Source organism: Macrobrachium rosenbergii, chromosome 11, assembly GCF_040412425.1.
Source record: "Macrobrachium rosenbergii isolate ZJJX-2024 chromosome 11, ASM4041242v1, whole genome shotgun sequence".
In the NCBI taxonomy this organism is placed as follows: Eukaryota; Metazoa; Arthropoda; class Malacostraca; order Decapoda; family Palaemonidae; genus Macrobrachium; species Macrobrachium rosenbergii.
Window position 1 is genome coordinate 43,155,868 of NC_089751.1, and position 14,749 is coordinate 43,170,616.

A 14,749-nucleotide genomic window follows, 5' to 3' on the forward strand; every position below is an offset into this window, starting at 1 on the left:
ACCTATTACTATTAATAATCTGAATATAACTTTTGTAGGAAAACAGACATCCAGTAATTTGCGTATCTAAAATAATTCTGGAACAAGAGCAGAGCAGAAAAGCGTATATAAACGCTTGGCTCATTCATTAACTGCTGCCATTTCAAATGAAGAATATTTGACAATCATGGGAGAAAAATCTAATAATACTGTACATAACCAAAGGTGAAATTGCATTTCCTTAAAATAAAATCGCAACAGCATTCTCTAGTAAAGCAGAAAATCGAAAACACCAACTTTAACCAAAGCATCATCACAGGTCGCGGAGACTGGGCGAATGGCAGGGTGGCAGGCTGGCAGCTTCTCTCTCTCTCAGTGCAGTCAAAGCAGCCGTTGTGGAAGGACGTACGCCGGGAATATCCAAGCTCGATCCTACTGAGAGTGAGATAGATAGATACCTTTTTGCTCTGTTACGTTTTGCAACATAACGTTCTGTTTCTCGTTTTGTTAGTAATGCCGCTTTGCGCTTTGTTGATGTTTAGTGCTTTTGAGATCAGAGTAAATGAGTTATAGGAATAGTCTTTGTGACTTTTTAATTAATATTTTGCTTTATTTTTCTTCACCTGCAGATAGATTTTATCGGATTTCACCCTGTTTGGGCTGTAAAACTTTTCGCTAATAAAGCAATATTTTTTTTTATTATCTATACTGTTCGCTTGTTTATTCAAAGTGAAATTATATGTTCAAATGAAACTCTGATTACCTAATGTGCCTACAGATTTTAAAGCAAACTGGTTTTCACGGTTTATATATATATATATATATATATATATATATATATTTAATATATATTTATATATATATATATATATATATATATTAATATATATTATATATATATATATATATATATATATATATATATATATATATAAATGCACATATATATACATAATATATATATACTATATATATATATATATATATATATATATATATATATATATATATATATATATATATATATATATATATATATATATGTGAGTGTATGTGCGTGTGTGTGTGTTTGTTTATTTTTCGCCCGAGACAAATGAAATGATTGTTTTCAGACTTTTCATCAGTATATTTTGTTTGCTAAAAATTTGAAGAAACAACTTTATATTTACAGGAATGTTCTCCAGTGAACATCATTTGCTCGTTTTATTCGTAAAATTACAAATGGGAATTGCGTAAGAGCGTCTGCCTTTGTGGAGAACGGATACCACATCAGATATGAAAACGGGAATTAATGTTTAAAAAGAAAATTATGTGGATGCAGCAGAGCGTATATCATTTGCTTTTCTGCGAAAACAAGCGAGAGCTTTGCATAAACACAAACACTTTCCAAAATAGCAAAATCTGGAAAGTGGTAAATGACTGGCTGAACATTTGAATTCATTCAAATCGCAAGATAGTATTGCGAGGTAATGACAATAACGTTATTAGTGGTAATGATGATTAATTATATAATTGCTGCTGCTTAATAACATGGTTTAGATATCTCCCCACCCCCGCCTTGAACCCCCGCCCACACGCACACACACACATAATATATATATATATATATATATATATATATATATATATATATATATATATATATATATATATATATATATACTGTATATATAATGTGTGTGAATGTATGTATGTGAGAATGCGCACACTTACATAGAAACATACATACTTATACACACACACATGTATACATGTATATATATATATATATATATATATATATATATATATATATATATATATATATATATGTGTATATATATATATATGTGCGTGTGTATGTGTGTGAATGCGCGTGTGTTTGTGTTTAAAATATACAGTATATTTCCCCAAACCATATGGCTTCTTTCTTAGATTCGTTTGGGTATCTTACAATTGTCAAGCAATTCTGCATTTCCCTCGAAGGAATGACTTCTGATGTTTAAGCAACTCGTTGCATCGAACTTCCTACTTTCAAGGCATTTTATACCCAGGTGGCAACTCAAGTCTGCCGAGAGACCCTAAGCACATAATTCACTGCTTAGGTCAAAGGAGACAATGGATTTTAGCGGAGGGTCGCAATCCGTTTCCCCTCCACAATTATCAAACGTATGGCTCTTGTTGCGTGAGGCGATGCTGTTCACAAGTACACACACATAAGCGTATGCACACACATACACACACATATACACTGAAGTCATATTTATGTACTGTGATTTTTTAAACCTATATATATATATATATATACTGTATATATATATAAACATATATATAATATATACATATATAATATATATGTGTCTGCATGATACCCACAGTGACATGTTAGTTTCTTGACGTCCTGTTATCATTATATATATATATATATATATATATATATATATATATATATATATATATATATATATATATATATATATATATATATATATATATATATATAAAAATTAAAAGTGTTAGAAAATATAAAAGGTTACATAAACTGATCAGGTGATTACAATAATTGCCTCGCTGGCGAGAGTTCTTAATTTCGAATCCTTGGTAAGATGCAAATAATTAAGCAAGTTCCATCTAATCCTAATCCTGCTGAACCACTGCAGTGATGTCTTTGAAAATTATCTAAGCGTGAGGTATTTATTTATTAGGCGTAAGATGTCGCACCCAAGCTGAGGAGTTTGTGTGGAAGGCAATTACAAAAATAAATGTTGAAAAATAAATTAAATTTAAATATACTGTATATATATACATACATACATAGAAAGATAGATATTTATATATAAATATTCTTATGTTGTTCTGTATAACAGATATTTACCTAATATAGTGGCTCCACCCCTTTGTGGATGATTTCTCGTTTTCTCGTCACTGCTCACACACACGCACACACAGACACGCACGTGTATATATATACAGTATATATATATGTGTATATATATATACATTTTATATACATATATATATATATATACATTTTCTATATAAATATATATTTATTAGAGAGAGAGAGAGAGAGAGAGAGAGAGAGAGAGAGAGAGAGAGAGAGAGAGAGAGAGAGAGAGAGAATTTGTGCGTGTGTGCGTGTCAGTGTATCTACGTTTACGGTGCGTATAAATGTGATGTGAATGTTAAAGTGATTATTTAAAACTGTTAACTGAAAAATAAACGTCGGTCAAAGGATAAAAAGTAATTTTTGGCGAGACTTGTCGCTCACTGGCAGAAACACAGGCAGACGGATATATTTGTACTCGGATATATGGAATTCACTCCATAATATGTGTATTTCCGTAAAGAAGTCACCTAAGATGGATAGTGGTAAGGGATAACAATACCAAGAAGGATAAGGGGTATCGTAAAACACAGAGGATTAATTAAGCGAATACTATTGTGGAATAAACGATATCGGAAAGCAATAAAGTAAAGGGGTTCATTCTTCTCTTTAACATATGTGCTTGCAAACGCGTGCGTGCAAATATACCAACACACATACACACATATGTATATATATATGTGTGTGTGTATGTATGTGTGTGTGCGTGTGTATGTGTGCGTGTGTGTATAAGAGTACTTGAGCATGAACAATCTGTAGTTTGTAAGCCCAGGTAAGCCGTGCATCAGGTGGTGGTTTATATATCAGAAGATACGTTTCTCATTCCCGTGTACTAACGTGCGATGCTTAAGTAACTAATGTAAAAATACTCTGCTCTTATGACGACAAAGCAAAGGAAACTTACTTTTCTCATCACTGACTCTTGAGAATACTCCTTCCTAAAAGGTGTATTCTTTTTTGTCTCAGCCAGAGACGACATATACGAAAGTGATATATAAACGTTACTTTTTGTTTATAAGACTGTTTCAGTCATTTGTTCAATATTATCTCTGTGTCAAATAGATTAGTAAATCTGTAAAAAATAATTTGGAAAGTATGTGAAATCCCATTCATCCTGCCGCAGCGAAAATATCTCATATTCACTACGTAACTTTGTTCCTGGGGCGATAGAATGTCTCATATGACTCCCACGTTATTGAAAACACCGTATTTTTCAGTTCCATTCTATTTTCCATTTAACTGACCTTCTTCTCTGTGTTGTTTCTTTTGATTTACGGAATATATTACATAATGTTTGGGGTAGATGTGATGTAACTCACCCAGTTCCCAGATCTGGAATATAAATGAATTTATTTAGTGATTTCTTGAGTGGTTATCTATCCTATTTCATCGAATTCTGGCTTGCTCGCAAATGTGATATAACATTGAAGCAAAGAAGAAATTATTTGAAGGATAGCTGTCATAGATTACGTACCCAAACCGGGTTCACTTAGAAGTGACCCTTAATGCAAAAGTGGTATCATATTTTTTCCACATAAAAAATATGAGAAGATTCCATTTTTTTTTTTTTTAGCTTTTTCATTCACTTTCTCTGCCTTTGTTTGTTTCGACAAAAGTTAAGCATCAAGTTGAAATTTAGCTGTGGGGTGTTGCAAGTGTCTCGCGTGGCCGTGACTTAATTAACTGAGGTAATGAATGTTTTGCCTTCGGCTTTTCCATGTATTTTTTCTGTCCTTTATTATTTTTTTATTACTTAAACCTCAGGACTGTGTTTTCAACCTATAAAAAAAACACTTTTACAGTATGATGTTTCATCCTTTCAGTGCGGTGACGGTGCACTTGGCTGAATGTTTTGATAAACTGAATATGTTGAAACCATTCTTACTGTGGATTCTCTTCGCGAAAAAGTGCCTACTATGGCATTGCGGATGGTTTTGTGAAGTTGTGAGCGGCTAAATGACTTATATTTGGAGGTGACCATTGAAAAAAAACATTCAGAAGACGAAAATTATCACTCGATTAAACGCAGAATAAACAAACATACATCCTTAGATCTCGCAGTGCTGCAAAAGCCTAATCTCCAGAGACCAGGCATCAACAAGTGTCATCCAAAATCGATTCCTAAATGATGTAGAGTCCTCCCCTCTGACGCCATTAGGCCGCCTGGGCAATTTTTATGTGTTCCCGGCACATGAATCTACTTCTGTAAAGCTGTCTTTCTTTGTTTTTTTTTAGTTTTGTTTTTTTTCTTAACAAATGCGTGTTATTCTAACATCTGCCCCTCACCTTACTGATTGCTGTTTCAACAAGGAGTTTAAAGACTTAATGAACTCGAAGCATTTTGCATCTTAATAGTGGCTTCAGGTTACATACAACTGCGAAAGATAAAAACCACTTCTCTTTTAACCAGAGAGTAATTTGGAAAGTTTTCGTAATTTTGCAATTCTAGTTGTTCATCTTTGGGTAAGATCAATAAGATCAAACTTTCATAAAAGTGGTTTATGACTGAAAAGAGGAGGAAGAAATTATATCCCAGTATTGCCTCGTGTTTGGTAGCAGTTCCTCTGTACTGTCATTTAGTACTGATTGCTCTAAGTGGTTCTCAGACTGGGGGTGATTACCCCCGTGGGGGTAATGAAGCCGTTTCTGGGGGGGTAACGGGGCACTTTAATTCCAATTTGTAATACAAGGAACAATGCTTTAATTTTGATTTTTTGTCAAAAGAATAATGTCTGAAGTCTAAATTCTTCATTTCTTAAGACTTGAGTAAAAGTAAAATTAATTTCCTGCATATAAAGTGCATGCATTAGAAATTAAGCATTCCAATATTTTTCTTTCCTTTAAGTTATAACTTCACATAACTGAAGAGGCATGGGGTAGGGGTAACGGTGATCTATCACACCACTGCCCCCCCGGGTAACGATGATCAAAAATTTGAGAACCACTGCTCTATCCTACTGGTAGTACTATTAAGGTCAGTTGAATACGTTGCTTAGAGATATAGCATTTAAGTAATCAAAATGTTTCTTTTCAGTTTTCTACAGATGAGATGTTACAGTTCTCTATGTTTTATTGTGCAAGTGTTTTACAGTTCAGCAATATTTCAAAGTTAATTCTGAACATCGTTTTACTATTACTATCTCACCATGATGCCGGAAATCGAGCAGTTGGCTTTATAGCTCTTATTACAGTCGTGTATATATTCCTTATTCTTGTATCTTTGGGTATTCATTTCTGAAATATCGAGGTCTTCTGTCTTCTTGCTTTTGAGCTAAGCGTCAAACGCTTTCGTATTTCTCCCTTCTGAGCTATCACTAATTAAGTGCAATCACGAAGATTCCTTTTGCGTTTGTTGCCGTCTCCAAGTCCTCTGAAACCTCTCTCCAACTCACCTACTTTGTGAGCTGTCTTCATCTGGCCGCACTCATTTCGGTTCATTCAATCTGCGTAGTATTTATCTCCCTTCCCTTTGCTTTGCGCTTCTGTTATCACAGCATCCTGCTTTATTTTTAGATCTGTTCATCTGACATGACATCTTTCGCGTCCATTTACTATTTCATTTGGTGATACCGTCACTCTGCCTTCGGCAGTTCCACGGTTTTTTTTCATCGGTGCTTCTCGGTTCATTTACAAGACAATGAGAGAGTAATAACTTGTTATACCACTCCTCGTTCCTCGGCTGCAGAGTCGTCGTGATTCCCAAGAACAGGTTCGTTTGTAATTTAATAGAGATGATGATGATGATGATTATTATTATTATATATTATTATTAACATTTAAGCGTCCACCTTCACCATTAGCTTACCACCATCATAACAGTAGCACCAAATATTATTTTCAAAAAGCTCTTCTATCTTTTCAGTATTTTCAATTATTCCCAACTCTGGCAAATAATCATACTATAACTTTAATTTTCCTTTTACTACAGTCGTCGATTCCCAATCCGCCTTCTTCCCAATATAATCTCCCATTCTCGAAATGTCGATCGATCGACAAACTTTTTTCATTTACTATCACTATCCGAGGCATCCAATCACAAGGTTATTAAAATCAAAGGAAGTTGGAGAATCATCAATATACAGTAGTCCAAGGACGTGCCGAACTTATCATTAATTATATGCATTCGTTTTCTGACGTATATCGAGATAATTCGTGAAATGTTTGTCGTAAAAAGCCCAACTTCCCTTAATGGCATCAACACACACACACACACACACACACACACACGTACAGACACACACACACACACACACACGCACACACACACGTACAGACACACACACACACATATATATAATGTGTGTGTATATATATATACACACATTATATATATATATATATATATATATATATATATATATATATATATATATATATATATATATATATAATATACTGTATACATATATACCTTAAATGGCTTAAAGTGCTCAGTTTATAGGAAACCCACAAATGTAAATTCATACATCCACTATTATTCTAACCATAGCAATCAAATAAAGAAGGTTACTTTTTCTTCCGCGTTTTTAAGAGTTTTACGCATCTGCAGCCCTGAATTTCTTCAAGAAGGGTTTGAAAATATTTGTAAGCATATCAGAAAAATTAAAATACCCTAAATATTTTGTTGAATGCGCTTTGCAGAAAGCACAAAGAACTTTTTATACTGTAACTAGCAGAATGGCTTTTAACAATCAAAACGTATTATTTTACCATATAGCGATCCCCTACGTCGGGTTTCAAGTTTTTGCAAGAATTTCGGTATTAATGTTGTTTTTAAATTTTCAAACACCTTGAAAAACATACTAATAAGAAATTCTGCCAGAGTTTCTCAGGGCTGCATTTACAAGGTTCCTTACATAAATTGCAAATGTTTTGACATAAGACAATCTGGTAAGGGACTGGAAACAAGAATTAAACAACACAGATATAGTGTGCGAACGGGACAAATGTCGAATGCTTTATTTTTACACATTAATAATTTTAATCATGTGATTCACTGGGAAGGGGTAAAAATTGTTTTATATTGTAACAATACAACTCGCAGAAATGTTATTGAATCTGCTTTGACTGAATATCACGGTGACTTATTGGATGTAAGCCAGGGTATGTACAAACTAGACGCATTTGTTGTTAAAGACATTTGTAAGATTGTTTCTTTTTAATCACCTGTTGAGCTGTGTCTGCACCTGCTGTGCTGGTTCTAACCTGATTTTGAGTATTTGTCTTGCCATTTTTTTTAGCATTTATGTTGAGGCCTACTTTGTTGGCTACTCTCGGTGTTTTTAACATTGTACATCGAAAATGTATTGGAAATGACACGAAACCACTTAGTACTCCTTTCTTTCATTTCTCCCGTGGCCTTAGCTGAATATATATATTTATATATACATACATATACATCTACACACATATATATGTTATATATATATATATGTGTGTGTGTATAAGATCCTTACTGACTTTAGTCATGGAAGTCCCTTTGTAAAACTAAAATATCCTGAACTGGCCGAACTTTGTTCTCTATCTCTCTCTCTCTCTCTCTCTCTCTCTCTCTCTCTCTCTCTCTCTCTCTAATCCTTTAAAAAAGATTATTTACACATTAATGGATATTCTTGTTATCTGTATTTTCATACAGATAACTATTTTTTTATGCATGCATATCGGTAACAATCTCTCGTAGGATAAAAATGTACAAACAGTATGATACGGATATCTGCACTTTCATAAATGTGCGTGGAGAGATTAGAACAGTGTTGTATATTTACACTATATAGGTGATTTTATACGAGAAATGAAAGTAGCTTCTAGTTGCTAACAAAAGAAACATCATTTCGAAATAATTATATTAGTACAGTTACCATCATCTCGTGTGTTGTAGCAACATTCATGTATTAAAATCTCATTGTGGTTGTGGCTTTGAGTATGTTTAAAAACCAGTGAAAATGATGAATAACTTTCTAGATAATCAAAGATAAAGAAGAAAATGGACGATCGATATGAGGAAATTTGGTAAAAAAAAAAAAAAAAAAAAAAAAAAAAAAAAAAAAAAAAAAAAAAAAAAAGGTCCCAGTGGACTGATTACTGGCAGAGAAAAGGTTTCCGGAAACGAGTGAGAGGACGAAGATATTGATTTGACACTGTAACTGAATGCAAGACAAAATTACAAACAAAAAGAACAAAGGAACATGAAAACTCATTGGAAATATGATTAAATGAAAACCCGTGCTTAAGGGAACGAAGGCAGTTTTTCACTCCAAATGAAATTACTTAACATAAACCCCGTTCTAGCCCTGCTTGTGAAAGTTCGAATCCCACTACGGAAGAGAGAGTTTTTCATTAATTTCCACTTTCAATTAAGGCTTGTAGTGATAAGCGTTTCCAAAATGAGTGGGGAAATGGAGATGATAAGAGGACCTTATGGTTATTAAAGATACGTAAGTGAAAGTGATACACTCTCATACATACATACATACATACATATATATATATATATATATATATATATATATATATAAATATATATATTTATATACACATATATAATATATATATATACATACACGTTTATATACACACACATATATATATATATATATATATATATATATATATATATATACATATATATATGTGTGTGTGTGTGTGTATGTGTAATATATACACACCCATATATATATATATATATATATATATATATATATATATATATATATATATATATATATATGTGTGTGTGTGTGTGTGTGTGTGTATGTATATTTATACATATATATAAATTTTTTTTTCACCATGCTGTCACGGCCGAGCTAATAAATATTCCTGACCGGACTTCACTAATAGCTTATCTCTAATGAGAGCATCAATTTAAACTGACAAAACAGATTGATAATGACACTGAAATTCAATATAACTCAATTTAGCGTGCTAAAAAGCTAGACCACCGTATATCACTTCCGATAATCAATAATCTATTCACACGTTAACTGGGTTCTATTGAAATACAGACTCCTGATTATTGAAAGCGATAGGCCCACTGTTTATTTTGCCATTAAAAAGGCAATATGGGGCGTCAAAATTCAACAATAGCGATAAGAAGGTAATTTCATTTTGGGAATCATTTTTTCCACGGTCACATATTTTGTGACGCTAATTTTGCTGATACTATTTTTCATAATTCTGTTGTGAGAGCTTGTAATATTGATAATGGATGCTCTGCAAAACGTGATATGGGGGTCGACAAAGAGCCCTGAAATATATTTCAAGTGACTGGAAATGATTCACTCGTATTTTCTCGGTTTTGACATTCATGGTCACTTCGATTTTGTTGTTGTTGCTAAAATTAGTGGTTTCAGAATAAATATATATTTTTTGAGTAATGCTCCGAAAATAAGAAAACTATATCTCCCGGCTGGAAGAAAAACTTTTCTTCAACAATGATTGGAAAAAAACAGGGTGACTCCTTTCAAGCACAAATCTTTGGTTTCTTTTTATTTCTGTTTCCCAAGACCAGAGTGTTAGTGCATCCGTGTCAGCTGTCCATTCTTACGAAACCTGAATAAGATTAAACTTCAAAATGACCCCAATTTTAACCTTATTCTTTATTAAAGGACCTTAGCCTTGTAAGGCATCAACATTGACCGGAGGAGAACTTCGATGTCAACAGAAGAGGTCCATGAATGGGGAACGGAAATCCTAAGGTATCTAGAATTAGCGCTCCCCCCTCCCATCTCCCTCAGAAAATACACCCATGCCCAAAAATAACCACAACAAAGATGACTTCTATATTTAAAAGCTGATGAAACATCTCGAGTAATCTGTCGCTTTCTTTTTTTTTTCTTTAATACGAATATAACAAGTACGGCTTAAAGACTCCTGACACAGTAAGAAGTTTACAGAAAATATGAAGGTCCTGGGCTGCAATATTTCTCAGTCCACTCGCGGTGATTTAATTTCCTCTAGCAAAAATGGCTAATTATTTTTTTTGTTCCTTTGCGACCTTTTAATTACATCAATTAATCTAAATGAGTTTCTCATTTTTATTGTTGTCGTCCAGAGTAGCAATGTCGTCGTTACAAAAGTAAAAATTATACATTAATGAAAAATATGACCGTTCATATTGTCAATGATAATGCTATTTGTGCTTAAATACTCAACAATTAAACTTCTATGTTTGTTACATTAATAAACGCAACGTTCATTAAATTTTCATGTTCAAATATATCCTCCAAAAATGCATGCTCACCCAGGGGGGTGTGGATTATATGTAGGGTTATTTCCACAACAATTACTTCCGTTGAGTAAATCAGTTTTCACTAAACTCCCACCTCCTCTCTCTCTCTCTCTCTCTCTCTCTCTCTCTCTCTCTCTCTCTCTCTCTCTCTCTCTCATTCTTCTTCTTTTCATTAATAGCGTCTTTCACGTTTCAAGGCAAGTAGATATCATTCAAAAGAAGCCTGAAACTTTAATTGAATATTTTAATAATTTTATAATCAATGCACTACTTTAACTTGATAACAATTTTCATCGCCATTGTCATCGGCAGTGACGTCATTATTCTGGCTGTTTTTGCAAATCCTTCGCACTATGTCTTTGGCATTTTATTGACATGTCTATTGCAATCATTAAATTTACTAAATTACAGGTGAAAAGAGTTCACTGTCTTCATGATTTTTCCTAATGGGGAAACTTGTCTAAAATTATATTTTCAAGATTTTAAGGTGGAGTAGCTCTTCCCAGAGTTACCAATTTACAAAGACTTCTTTACTGCGGCTCTTTTGTCAAATTTCGAGTCTTCTTTTCTTTCCTAAAAACTCGTGTAAAAGCATTTTAAGTACTTGTTAACGTCATACTTAATGTAATCCTGCTTCTTTGTTTCAAGTCAGTGTTAAGAATATTTTTCATTTTTCCAAGTAATATTATTAGAGCTGTTTAGTCATCAGGAAGAGAGCCCTTAGGGAGAAAAAAAAATACGACGCAGAGAGTTGAGGTGAATCTTATCATATTTGAAATTCGTAGCACTGTCGTCCTTTTTTATTTTGGAGATACGTGATTTTTCTTGTGCAAGATATCATTATTCCTGCTTATTCTTTTCTGAAATTCTTGACTTCCCTATGTCTCATTCACCTGTGATGGTTTTTTCCTGTGCGCATTCTCACGTGTTCTTTTATTTTAATCTTCATTTGTTTAGCGGTAACGATTCTTTACAACGCATCGCTTTACATTCTGAAGATTTTATTTAGCAATTGCTACCCTCCTGCAAGATATATTTTGCTTCTCGCTTCTGGGAACGTTGAATTCCACTGTAATTTAACGTTTTCCTCTACTATATTTCGTCCTCATCAAACAATTTTTTCAGTTATTCTTTCTGGGGAATAGGTAACTTCTACTGAAATTTGGTGCGGCTTTTTTCTCAACATTTTAATTTTTGAATACTTTTTCCCATTCTTAGAATCTCATGTTTCAAAAATTATCTATTTTTCAAAACCCTGACTTGATTTCATAAATGCTCAATTGTTTTTCCAAGCATTTAGCCACTTCTTTAAATTGTGGTCTTGGGTTTTCAAGATCATTTTTGAAACGATTATTTATTTCTGTTCGTTTCTTTGACGTTTCTCTAGGCTCCACTGTCGTTTTCCTCGTTTTATTTTTTTTTCATACCTCTAACACTTCCGTCCTATTTCCTTTCTCATTCGCTCACTGTTTCTCTTTTTCATTTTAAACAACTCCCCGGTTCCTATTTACCCTCCCTCCGTCTCTGTAGGATCCTCTATTTGTTTTTGGCCTCAGTGCCTCATCTGTATCCGTCTCGTCAGCTGTTCAAGTTGAGTGCTTATGACGCTGATGACAACCAGATTACATACTTCACTAGCCAAGTGTTACAAGTGTAGAGCCGGTTAAGTGTCTAAAACTTTAAATGGGAATTATTTTGCACTGAAGATTAATTGTTAATCAGTTTTCTAGTTCTTATAATGTATAGATTCTATCTCTCTCTCTCTCTCTCTCTCTCTCTCTCTGCACACTCTCTACACACACACACACACACACATATATATATATATATATATATATATATATATATATATATATATATATATATATATATATATATATATATATATGTATAAATATATGTGTGTGTGTCTCTCTCTCTCTCTTTCTCTTTCTCTCTTCTCTTTCTCTATCATCCACACACATTTACATTATATATATATATATATATATATATATATATATATATATATATATATATATATATATATATATATATATACACACACACACTACTATTCTCCATCCACAAATACATGTGAACCATACTCTTTCATGAAACTGTCTGTAACTCCAATTCTGTCTCCAAGGCGAAAGGAGATGAGATTTATCTAGGTCTTTCCTACATGAAACAACGCCATTGTTAATAAGATTTTTTTCTCTACCTTTTCGATTACACTTTCCTTATCCTGACGTTCCTTCCTTCCTTCCTTTACCTTATGGGTCACCAATCTTCTCTTCCTTATAATCCTCTTAGCGTTCCTCAATCGCCCCCACGATCCTTCTTTTCGACCGTAGAGCTAATCCCCTTTTTTTAATTGAACCGTTGTTGCGAAAAAGATGTCATCAAGATCGTCTGTATATTTTTAGCTTGCAACTTCAGAGAATGCCACCTGTCCTCTTCCACTCTAGTGACGGTTTGTTATTACCTAGGATGGGTGTTGGGCGCTTATGATACTTAATCTTTGGACTAGAAGAAAAAGTTAAGTATATCTTAGTTTAACCAGACCACTGAGCTGGTTAACAGCTCTCCTAGGGCTGGCCCGAAGGATTAGATTTATTTTTACGTGGCTAAGAACCAATTGGTTACCTAGCAACGGGACCTACAGCTTATTGTGGAATCCGAACCACATTATAGCGAGAAATGAATTTCTATCACCAGAAACAAATTCCTCTTGTTCTTCACTGGCCGGTCGGAGATTCGAACTCGCGACCTACAGAGTGGTAGCTAAGCGTTCCGTTGTCGTCGGAAGTACAATCTTTTATTTATTAGCCATTTATATATATGTATGTGTGTGCATATTCATATATATAATATATATAATTATATGTATACACACACCCACACACACATATATATATATATATATATATAAAATTGTGATAACCACTATGCCCTCTTAACTTTTTGAGTTTTTCACATATTTTTTATATGCTTGCCACTGCATAGCCTTAGATCCAAGTGCAATATATATATATATATATATATATATATATATATATATATATATATATATATATATATATATATATATATATATATACTATATATATATACATATATATATATATATATACATGTATATACTGTATATATATATATATATATATATATATATATATATATATATATATATATATATGCTTATATAGAATCTACTGATCAGTTTTTTAAAGATTTGTATATAATTGTAATAACCACAATGCGCTCCTAACTTCTCGAATTCTTCACACTTTTTGCATATGCTTGTCATTACAAAGCCTTAGATCCAAGTGCAAGAATACGAAGTAATCCTGATGTCGCTGCAGGATTCGGACCTGCATCCAGAGTATCAAAACGAGGTCACGTTACCGACCTCATTATGATACTCCGGGACCGAGTCCGAATCCTGCACGGACATCAGAATAACTTCGTATTCTTGCACTTGGATCTAAGGCTTTGTAGTGACAAGCATATCCAAAAAATGCGAAGAATTCGAGAAGTCAGGAGCGCATTGTGGTTATTACAATTACATACAAATCTTTAAAAAATTGATCAGTAGATTCTATGTAAGCATATATATATATATATATATATATATATATATATATATATGTATATATACATATACAGTATATGTATATATGTATATATAT

General features: G+C 33.0%; 1 protein-coding gene across 1 annotated transcript in view; it reads left to right on the top strand.

Annotated features, from left to right (window-relative positions):
• Window positions 1–308: 308 nt before the first annotated feature.
• The window catches only part of LOC136843383 (neuropeptide CCHamide-1 receptor-like), a 78,069-nt gene continuing 63,628 nt past the window's right edge, over window positions 309–14,749 (top strand). Inside the window, exon 1 of the mRNA XM_067111732.1 lies at window positions 309–420. The gene's annotated coding sequence lies outside the window, so the exon portion shown is untranslated. The remainder of the gene's footprint in view (window positions 421–14,749) is intronic.